The 12138-nt window shown below is 36.2% G+C and overlaps 1 pseudogene; it reads left to right on the top strand.

Moving 5' to 3' along the window:
* Positions 1 to 2718: 2718 nt before the first annotated feature.
* On the top strand, positions 2719 to 4699 carry LOC101044870 (T-complex protein 1 subunit epsilon-like; annotated as a pseudogene).
* Positions 4700 to 12138: the final 7439 nt, after the last annotated feature.

Genomic DNA, 12138 nt, shown 5'->3' with positions numbered 1-12138 from the left:
CTTTCTTATCATCAAACTATTTTTCACCTGTTTGATAATTAGGGTGATTTACCCCATCCTCCCTGTATTTGCAATTTTGTCATGTCCTGTGGGTAACTAGGTGACTAGTAAGCAAAACAAATTTGGTCACAATTATTTAAAGTGTGTTGTTTAGACACCTGACATTTGATGGCTTGCATGTTCTATGACTAAAAACAGTCTTGCCATTATAATTTAATAAGCCACTCCTTAACTTCAACATGAGCAGTCCAGCAAATGCACTATCTGTTATGCTGTTGGCACAATTCAACAAAGTGCATTATCATTTAGCTTTATATTAAGTAGTGTCTTGGGAGAAATCTCTCTCTCTTTCCATACATATACAAATATATGAGTATGTAAATATATAGGTATTTCTCTATGTTTTTACATATATGTGTATATTAAATGAAGTATCTTTTTTTTTTTTTGGGACTGAGTTTCGCTCTTGTTACCTAGGCTGGAGTGCAATGGCGCGATCTCGGCTCACCGCAACCTCCGCCTCCTGGGTTCAGGCAATTCTCCTGCCTCAGCCTCCTGAGTAGCTGGGATTACAGGCACGCGCCACCATGCCCCGCTAACTTTTTGTATTTTTAGTAGAGACGGGGTTTCACCATGTTGACCAGGATGGTCTCGATCTCTTGACCTCGTGATCCACCCAACTCGGCCTCCCAAAGTGCTGGGATTACAGGCTTGAGCCACCGCGCCCGGCTTAAATGAAGCATCTTAATGACAAAAATATATATTGAAAAGAGTGCTTATGATGAAAGAATGTATTGAATATACATTTCTTCCTTTTAGCTACATTAAGGTAGTAGTCCATTGCTAGATGCATATGACATTATTTAAAATGGCCATTAAACATTAAATGATTCATATATAAGTAAAAAAGAATATATATAAAAGTTGTACTTTATACACTAAAATAACACGAGTGAATTTTTCTAGTGAATTAAAGGAAATGCACTATACAGTTCTTACTCTCCTTGTATCCTCAACCTTGCAGGAAGGTTTATTTGAGCTGGGACTACAGTCTGTGACTACAAAATGAAGACAGGCTCAATGGCTCAAAAGGTTCTCAGTCCCAAATTTTGGCCTCATTACAGGTTGCTCTAAGCAACTTTGTTTTCTGTTGTGGCAGAGGAATGACACAGTTCACATTCAGAACTGAATTCCATGGGCATACCCAAGGTTGCATATGATTCTCAGCACAATTATAATTCTGTACTTTCTAATCTATTAAAAAAGTGTAATTAAACTTTAGGGAGAATGTCAATATAAGAATGATCTTGAATCAACTCTGATTTATAAAACAGCAACTCCCTTATAACATTGGTACTTATGACGCAGCATAGTTTGAAATGACAGCAATGGACTAGCTTAATATAGACTATTCTCCTATTCCAAACGCATGGAAAGGCTAGATAAATACATGCACACAAAAAAATTATTTAAGTAAACAGCTAAGCTTGAAAGGAAAATCCATAAATTTCAAAAGTGAAGAGGGTTAGTCAAAGTCAGAGTAGTAAGTGCATGACGAAATACCAACTTTAATGGGGGTGGGACCATCTAATGGCTAGGGACTGAAGGTTTAGCACCTACAGAAGGCATCTCTTTGAGTCTCAGTTAAACAGAAGCTGAAACTGAATTTCACATAATTTCAGGGGATAAATGAGAATACTATTCCTTGAGGAAAGAAGCCGAGAAAACATTAGTTTTCAAGTCCAAGGACACAGAAAGAAACTTCTGTTATCTGCCCATTAGTTTGGACTGGGTTAAAAGCCAAATGCTCCCATGAAAAACTGAGACTTTAACCCTGCACTTGGTACACAGAATCCAAATTAACTCCACTATCTTCATATAAAATGCCCGAGCTGGAAATTTAATATGAGAAACTGATTCTGGAATTGCTGGGGTTCTGATTACTGTGATGGAATTCTCCCAAAGCTCTCGGCTTACAGATTTTCACTTCAAGAAATGCTAACTGCTTAGCATACCTACAGAAACACAATGACAATCTACATGAGACAAGTATCCATCATGCAGTGGGCAGCACTGCAACAGGAGGATCAGCACTCTAAGAACTTGAGATAGCATAACCAAAGGAGACCAGAAAGTGGAGAAGTTTTAAATGGTATGTAGAAACTGAAAACAAACAAAAAATTGGTAAACTTGTAAAGAAGAAATAGAACTTCTAAAATAGAGATACAGGCATAGAAATTTTAAAACATAATAAATGTTAGCAGATATGATAGGAAGTAATATAATTTGTGAATAGAAGATTTAAGAAAATTAGAATCAAGTACAGAGAGATAGAAGACATGTAAAAAGTTAAGACACAAGAATGGATTGGAGAAGTCTAACAATATGCCTAATAGAAGTTTCAGAAAAAAAGAATAAAGAGAATGAGAGTCCATACAAAGATATAATTTTCCAGAACTAAAGAAAGACATGAGACCACAGATTAAAGAATCATACTGTGGTAACAAGTAGAATAAATACATAAATACAAAACAAGTTTCATCATAAACTGCAAAATGCCAAAAATAGAGAGAAAATACCTAAAATAAAATGAGAAAAAAAGAAAAGATTACTCACAATGGAACAAAGAATGACTGAACTCAGCAGCATTAGAGGCCAAAAGACAATAGACTAGCATCTTCAAATTTCTGAAGGAAGAGTAACTCCTGGGGCTGCACCATGGCATCCATGGGGACCCTTGCCTTCGATGAATATGAACACCCTTTCCTCATCATCAAGGATCAGGACCACAAGTCCTGTCTTATGGGACTTGAGGCCCTCAAGTCTCATATAATGGCAGCAAAGGCTGCAGCAAATACAACATCACTTGGACCAAATGGGCTTTATAAGATGATGGTGGATAAGGATGGTGATGTGACTGTAACTAATGATGGGGCCACACCATTTTAATTAAGCATGAGGGATGTCAATTGTCAGATTGCTAAGCTGATGATGGAACTGTCCAAGTCTCAGGATGATGAAATTGGAGTTGGAACCACAGAGCGCTTGTCCTGGCTGGTGCCTTGTTAGAAGAAGCTGAGCAGTTGCTAGATGCAGGCATTCACCCAATCAGAATAGTTGATGGTTTTGAGCAGGTTGCTGGCATTGCTATTGAACATCTGGACAAGATCATTGATAGTGTTCTTGTCGACATAAAGGACACCTAATCCCTGATTCAGACTGCAAAAACCATGCTGGGCTTTAAAGTTGTCAACAGTTGGCACCAACAAATGGCTGAGATTGCTGTAAATGCCATCCTCACCGCAGCAGATACGGAGCGGAGACATGTTGACTTTGAGCTTATCAAACTAGGCGGCTAAGTGGGTGGGAGGCTGGAGGACACAAAACTGATTCAGGGAGTGATGGTGGACAAGGATTTCAGTCACCCACAGATGCCAAAAAAAGTAGAAGTTGGTAAGATTGCAATTCTCACATTTCCATTTGAACACTCAAGCCAAAAGCAAAGCATAAGCTGGATGTGACCATAAATTATAAAGCTCTTCGGAAATGTGAAAAGGAGAAATTTGAAGAGATGATTCAACAAATTGAAGATACTGGTGCTAACCTAGCAATTTGTCAATGGGACTTTGATGATGAAGCAAATCACCTATTTCTTCATAACAGCTTGCCTCTTGTTCACTGGGTAGGAGGACCTGAAATTGAGCTGATTGCCATTGCAACAGGAGGGCGGAACGTCCCCAGGTTCTCAGAGTTCAATGCTGAGATGCTGGGCTTTACTGGTCTTGTACAGGAGATCTCATTTGGGACAACTAAGGATAAAATGCTGGTCCTTGAGCAGTGTAAGAACCCCAAAGCTGTAACCACTTTCATTAGAAGAGGAAATAAGACGACCATTGAGGTGGCAAAACAATCCCTTCACGATGACACATCCTTTGTGTGTCATCTGCAACCCCATCCTCTATAATCCTGTGGCCTGAGGAGGAGGAGCTGCTGAGATATCCTGTGCTCTGGCAGCTAGCCAAGAGGTGGATAAGTGCCTCACCTTAGAACAGTACGCCATGAGAGTGTATGCTGACATGCTGGGGTTGTCCCATGGCCCTTTCTGAAAACAGTGGCATGAATCCCATCCAGGCTACGACCGAAGTCTGAGCCAGACAAGTGAAGGAGATGAATCCTGCTCTTGGCATCGACTGTTTGCACAAGGAGAAAAAGGATGCGAAGCAACGCTATGTCCTAGAAGACTTTTTTTTTTTTTAAGATGGAGTTTTCGCTTTTGTTACCCAGGCTGGAGTGCAATGGCGTGATCTCAGCTTACCGCAACCTCCACCTCCTGGGTTCAAGCAATTCTCCTGCCTCAGCCTTCCGAGTAGCTGGGACTACAGGTGCGTGCCACCATGCCCTGCTAATTTTTGTATTTTTAGTAGAGACGGGGCTTCACCATGTTGAACAGGATAGTCTCGATCTCTTGACCTCGTGTTCCACCCGCCTTGGCCCCCCAAAGTGCTGGGATTATAGGAGTGAGCCACCGCGCCCAGCCCCCTAGAAACCTTGATTGGCAAAAAGCAACAGACATCTCTTGCAACACAAATAGAATAATTTTGAAGATTGACAACATTCATAAGCCTAGAGAATCTGAAGAATGAAGACACTGAGAATACTGTGTAGTAAGATCCACTACTGTGATTAAATAAATGGATGTCTTGTGAGGCATCTACAGTTATTTATTATTACATTTTTTTTTCAGACACTGTAGATGCTGTAATAAAAAGAGCTGTTCGGTAACCATAGTTTCATTTGTTCAAAGCTGTGTAATTGTAGGGGTACTATCTCAACATGCTTTGGTATTCATTAAAGGAATCTCTTTAGACAATAACAAAAATTCTGAGGGAAAAGCTGTCCGAGACAAACATAGTTTAACGTACACAGTATCCACTCTCTCCTGCCCTCAAGATTAAAGGAAGTAGTTTACGAAGAAGGAAACTTTTCCCAAAAGGAAGGAATGGGATGCAAATAATGAATAATGCTAGCAACAAAACTGGTAAATAAGTACGACTGAGCACAAACTAAAACAATAACAACAAAATGAGGATGGGAGGAGGGTGAAAAGCAAGGTGAAACAAACATCTGTGATCTATGTAACAACCTAAAAAATTAGGATTTTGTTCTGTTAAGCCTGTCCTAAGGCAGTCACAACCAATTATCACAAACTTCGTGGCTTAAATAAAACAATAAATGCATTCTCTCACAGTTGTGGAGGCCAGAAGTCCAAAATCAACGTGTTGACAGGGTAAATTCCTTCTGGAGGCTCTGAGGAAGAATCTGTTTCATGTCTCCTTTGCTTCTGGTGGCTGCCGGCAATCCTTGGCGTTCCTTAACTTGTAGCTAGGACTCTGGTCTTTGCCTGTCTTCACGTGGCTTGCCCCTTTGTGAGATTGCCTTCACGTGCCTTCTCTTTTTCTGTCTCTAACAAGGACATTCATTGGATTTAGGGCCCACTCTGATCCAGGATGACCTAATCTTAAGATCCTTACATTAATTATATCTGCAAAGACCCTTACTCCAAATAAGGTTGTATTTTAAAGTTCTGAGTGGACATATTTTTTGAGGACAACAAGTCAACCCAGTATTCATGTTAAAAATGTAAAAGTAGCTACTAAAATGGGTTTTCTAAAAAGCAGAATGTATACATTCAAACAGAGAGAAATAGAAATCTCTTGAAGGCAGGAAAGAAGAAATAAAAGCATAGTGAATCATAAACCAAAGTCCAAATAAATTAGAAATGATTTTACATGCAATCAAGTTAAAATGCAATTGTTAAAAGACAAATTCAGATTAGATTAAAAGCAAAACAAGACCCACACACACTATTGAATCTCTAAATATTCACAGACGTGTGTTTCATTATCTTTAATACCTTCTTCAGTGTCTTAGCTTAGCAAGAGTGAAGTACATTTTCATTTGATTTGTGTCCTCAAATCATTTTCACCTGTGACATTAAGCTCAGCCTATAAACAGAGGTTATGGAATAGAAAAAAGGAAAAAAAAAAGTCTCTTTCAAACCAAATTTCTTCTTTTTGGGTGATAGCCAGTGAGTTAATTTTTCTGGATCAGCTTTAAATTTTTTTATCTTTGGAGTACTTTTAGATGACTTACAACATTAGTAAAAGATTGAATCCATAAGATTTATTTTTCATCCCCCACTCATTGTTATTCTTCTGCCAATTTCATGTCTTAATTAAAAAAAAATTATTTGAAATTCCTGACTACAAAGAACATCTCTTGTTACCAAACCTGTAGACTATGACTGATTGTCAATCATAGTGAGCATGACTTCTGAACGCGCGACATGGGTCAGTTTTAATGAGTTCAGAATTTCTTTTAAAAAGTCATTTGCAGACATACATACATGCACATCCAAATGGTAGCTCCTACAATTTTATCTAAGAAAAAATACGAGTTTCAAAATAAGATACAAAACACAGATTTTGAGCACAATAATGATGCCCAAAAGATGAAGAAAATTTAGTCAATGGACTAAATGGACTTTTCCCCTAAGCTCCATCTTGATGAAAAGATGCAATAGCCATCTAGCCCTAAACAGTGTGAACTGTTTGTTTGTTTTTTAAAGTGGACAGTGAATATAGAAGCAACTTTAATTTAAGACCTAATCTAATTCTTATTAAACCTAAAAGTCAGACAAATTCTCTGCCCTTCAGAATATAGTTGAAAAATAGCTTTGTTTGCCTCCCCCAAAATATTGCTCACTCTTCAATGGAAGGATTCTACTTTTTTTTTTTTTTTTTTGAGATGGAGTTTCACTCTTGTTACCCAGGCTTGGGTGCAATGGCGTGATCTTGGCTCACTGAAACCTCCACCTTTTGGGTTCAAGTGTTTTTCCAGCCTCAGCCTCCCAAGTAGCTGGGATTACAGGCATATGTCACTATGCCCGGTTAATTTTTTATTTTTAGTAGGAACGGTGGGGGGTGGCTCTCCATGTTGATTAGGCCGGTCTCGAACTCCTGACCTCAGGTGATCCACCTGTCTCGACCTCCCAAAGTGCAGGAATTAGAGGCGTGAGCCACTGCACCTGGCCAGGATTCTATTATTCATCTTTATATACCTGACTCACTGCGTAGTGCTTGATGGTCAGTAAGTTTGTTGAATATGTGAATTTACACAATAAATTCCCCCAAAACTTATTTCCCTTAGGTCATAAAGACTCTCCTATACTTTCACAACATTTGCAGGCCAGAAGAGTTTATGTTCTGACAATCTGACCCAACATTATTCTCTGTCATTTTATGTATAAATAAAGTAGTTGAGGCCTAAAGAAAAGTCAATATATTCAATCAATCAACAACATTACGAGGTATTATGAAGATGACCACAATTCTAACTCTTATTTTGGTTTTTAGAACAAATTAAAATATTTCATTGTTTAAACACGAAGAATAATTTTCTTTTAATAAATTATTCCCTTTTATTAAATAAAATTTAAAAGACAATTTAAAAAAAGACACCACTTTATTTGTAAGGCCTTATTCAAAATGTCAGGAGACAAATTTAACAAGTTGAAAACTTTTTATTCTATTTTAGTAATCACTGCTACGTTTAAAAATGAGTTACAGCTGGGCACAGTGACTATGGAAGCTGAGGCAGGAGGATCACTTGAGGACAAGAGTTTGAGAACAGCCTGGGCAACACAGCAAGACTCCATTAAATTTTTTTTTTTTTTTTTTTTTTTTTTTTTTTTTTTTTTTTTAAGCAGGCATGGTGGCACATCCCTGTAGTCCCAGCTACTTAGGACTTGAGCCCTGGAGTTCACAGCTGCAGTGAGCCATGATGACATTGCAGTCCAGCCTGGGTGACAGAGTGAGATTGCAACTCAAAAAAAAAAAAAAAAAAGAAAAAGAAAAAGAAAAAAAAATTATAAAGTGAGCTAGAAAGCCAAGTAAAAGCAGTGAAAAGATACTAGAATTAGATTTGTTGAGCAATCAGGTGAGCGGGAAAAAAGAGAATAATTTTAAGTGACAGCAGACTTCTATTTTAACTGTCTCTTATACATTTCCTTGTTTTAATGAAGGTGAGCTATAGCTGGAAATCAGAATCTTATGTCACTTTCTTTGCTACCTATTAAGTCATTTAAGAAAAGTTTTGTTAGAAAAGGTGCTGCCTAAAGCAACTTTGAAATATGTTTTGACTGTGTACTATAAGGTTAAAGATGAAGTGTATTCCAGTAGGTAAACTTAACATAAATATGCTAGGTTACCAATTCTGAAACCACTTTACATGTGTACTAGGGCTGAAAAAAATAGGGAACAAATTATAATGAAAGTTAGGTTTCAAACTGGCAGAGAAAGACGTTACAAAGAAACAAAAGGGAAAAGCTAGAATAAACCCCATGGTGGTGGATTAGGAGTTGTAGATATCCGTATCAACTCCTTTTTATTTTAAATATATACAGAAAGATACGGAAATCATTATAGATATGTGTGTATGCCTCCGTTAGTCCACATTCATGTATTTCCTAGCTCTGTTCACTGAGGTCTAGAAGCCATGACATCCCAGTAACAACAAGCAAGTTCAGCACTCAAATCTTGGATTGTAAATACCATCTTCCAATAAAAGGGAGAGGGCTTGGGCTCTTTGGAGAAATGACTGATTCTAGGGCTGGGCAGACAAAATACAAGATGAGCCTGGGGCATCATGATAGTGCCAGAAAGTAAAAGCTAAAACGAAAAAAATGGGAGCATTCCAAAAAGACATGGCTCCCAATGGCCAAAGCTAGAACAATTTGAGCAACAAAACAACTAATTACTGGAAAGTACCACCAAAAAAATAAAACACGTATCTACAAGTAAACACTAAAAAATGACTAAATTGATCTCCCTTACATTAGAATTCCAAATAATGTACGTAGATACCCCTCCCAAGGAAGTGAAGCTTAACTCCTCTCCCTGTGAGCAATGTTGGACTTAGTGACTTGCTTCCACAGAATAAAATATTAAATGAGAAAATAGTAACTTCATAATGGAGAAACCTGGCGCACACAATTTAAACCAAGTGATCATGGTTAAACTTAGCAGTGGTAAGTCATGTTGCTATCATGTACATATTGATATGAGAAAGTTACCTCACTTTTGTGGTATTCTTCCATGGAAAACTATAATCCCAGTATACTCATGAGAAAATATCAGACAAACCCAAATTAAGAGATGTTCTACTAAATATCTAACCAGTACTCTTTAAAAATGTCAAGATCTGTAAAAACAAGGAAAGGCTGAGAAACTGTTAAGAGTAAGGAGGCATGATTAAATACAATGTAGCGTCTTAGACTGAGTTCAAAACCAGAAAAGGGGCATTAATAGAAAAGCTGGTGAAATCCAAATAAAGTCTGTAGTTAATAGTATTGTACCAATGTTAACATCTTAGTTCTGACAAATGTTCCATGTTTATATGAAGTATTAACATTAGGGGAAGTTGAATGGTATATGTGGGAATTCTCTGTATTCACTTTGCAACTTTTCTGTAAGTCTAAAATTACTCCAAGGTTTTTTACGTGTTGGAGTCAAGAATCTGAACATTCTACAGCTTTTACTAATTTTGTATTCTATTTGTAAAAGGAAAAAAAATTCATAATTCATCAACATGTTCAAAGTCAGTGATACAGGAAGAAAACTAAACATAGCCATGTATCACATAACATTTCAGTCAACAATAGACTGAAATAGAGTAGTGATCCTGTAAAATAATAATGGAGCTGAAAAAATTTCTATCACCTAGTATTTATTACACTACACTTTTTATGATTATTTTAGAGTAGAATACTTATTTTTTAAAAAAGTTAACTGCAAAAACTTCCTCAGGCAGGTCCTTCAGGATGTATTTCAGAGGCATTGTTAACCTAGTAAATGACAGCTCCCTGTGTTATTGTCCCTGAAGACCTTCCAGTGGGACAAGACGTGGAAGTGGAAGACAGTGACACTGATGATCCTGACCTTGTGTAAGCCTAGGCTAGTGTGTGTGTTTGTATCTGTCTTTGACAAAGTTTAACAAAGGAAAAAATTTAAAAAAGCTTATAAAGATATATTTTCATACAGCTGTACCATGTGTCTTAACTGAAATTACAAGTCAAAATATTAAAACAAAGTAAAGTTCATAAAGTAAAAAAGTTGTAATCAGCTAATTTATCAAAGAATTTATTATAAATCTAGTATAGCTGTGTAGTCTAAGTGGACATTATTATAAAGTCCACGATAATGCATAACATTTTAGGCCTTCACGTTCACTCATCACTTCCTCACCAACGGATCCAGAGCAACTTCCAGTCCTGTGAGCTCTGCTCATGTGAAGTCCCCCATTAAAAAAAAAATATTTTAAACAGTATTTTTACTGTACCTTTTCTATGTTTAGATACACAAATATTTACCATTGTGTTCCAATTGCCTGAAGTATTCAGTAATTTGCTATCCAGGTTGGTGGAGTAGCAGCAATAGGCTATACGATAGAGCCTAGGAGTGTAGTAGTCTAGACTATCCAGGTTTAAGTACATTCTATGATAGTCTCACGATGACAAAATCATCTAAAGGACACATCTCAGTACATTATCCCAGGCATTAAGTGATGCAAAATAGTACAAAACACTAGTTTATTCTTAAGATGATCATCAGAAAAATTTAAATGCATTTTACAAGCTCTGTATAACTAGAGCTTCCACCATTTCTTTAAAGTTACATTTAGATGAGTAGAAGCTATTCTACTATTAGCTACTGAAGAAGTAAGTAGAAAGATATTGTTGCTTAGTGGCATAAAATGCAGGCTTATTGATTTTTGTGTGTGTGTGAAAGATTACTCTGAAAGAGCATGAGGAATATGCCTAATTTTCCTCAACATTCCAGTATATACCGATCACACTTATTCAAATTCATTCTTGACCTAATTTCATTTTCATAATTTACCAAATTTTAGCTACTACTACTTTAAAAATTTTTGTCTTGAAAAAGCTTAAGATTTAACATGGCGGAAAAAAAAAGAAAAACATAACTAAGATAGGTTTTAGAACAACCATGTACTACTACGAGTATCTTTTATAGTTGTATAATTGACAATTATAATGATGAAAACATATTAAAAATAGATACCAATCCTAGGATTTTCAATTTTTTCAAGGTAGGAAACTGTATTATTTCACTTTTGAAATCAGACATAGATATATTAGAAACATCAATTAAATCGACAATTATATAAAGCTGCAATTTTATGAGATAAAATCTTATTTAAAAGCACCTTTACAAAAAAACATGCAATAAAGTAACATGGGACACAGGAATCAATGACTGCACTTAACTCCCACGGCCCCAAACTTCTCAACAATGTTCTATCCATTAATACTGAGATAAGAAAGATGAAATAAAGTATCTTGAAGAAACAGAGTATTTGAGGACATGGTAAGACTTTTTCTTAAAGACTTAAAATACAGTATTATTTTACTTATAAATTTGGTAAGAGTGCTCTTAAATATTGGAGGTGGTAAAGCAGACAACTATAGTACCACATTACCAGGGTAAAGAAGACTAATGTTTAAAAGGGCTTGGTCAAAGAAAGACAAAACCTATACTTGTCATGAGTAAGGGACATTAACAATTCAAAAGGCAAAAACCTATAAAACTAGGTATTTCAATTTATGCTTGGAGTTTAGAAATTACAGCTAATACATTTTCTGACTTAACTAGAGCTTTCTGTATTAGGCAAGTTAAACATAAAAAAAAGACAAGGACTACTTCGATTTTACAACTGAAAAGTTATGGAAAACAAATGTATAAAACTTATCTTTATAAAATATATTTATGATATGCTTCTGATAATAGCAAACCAATTAAAAAAGAATTAAAGGTATCCCTTCTCTTATGCAGTTGACACATCTCCCTATATCTTTAGTTTCTGTAATCTCTACTAGAAAAAAATTTAGAATAACTGTACATAAATCATATTTACATAGAAGTATTAACAATAAATGCTACCTTTTAAGTTCTAACTGGCCACAAATGATTAATAGGTGTTTCTGAAACAGAAGTCTACTATCATTTGCATTAAGATAATACCAATCAAGTATTAAGAGTTAATAAGAATACACTTAAA

The sequence above is a fragment of the Saimiri boliviensis genome, chromosome 1 (assembly GCF_048565385.1).
Source record: "Saimiri boliviensis isolate mSaiBol1 chromosome 1, mSaiBol1.pri, whole genome shotgun sequence".
Lineage (NCBI taxonomy): Eukaryota > Metazoa > Chordata > Mammalia > Primates > Cebidae > Saimiri > Saimiri boliviensis.
Note: the sequence above shows the minus strand (reverse complement) of the source record. Positions and strands in the feature narration are given on the sequence as shown.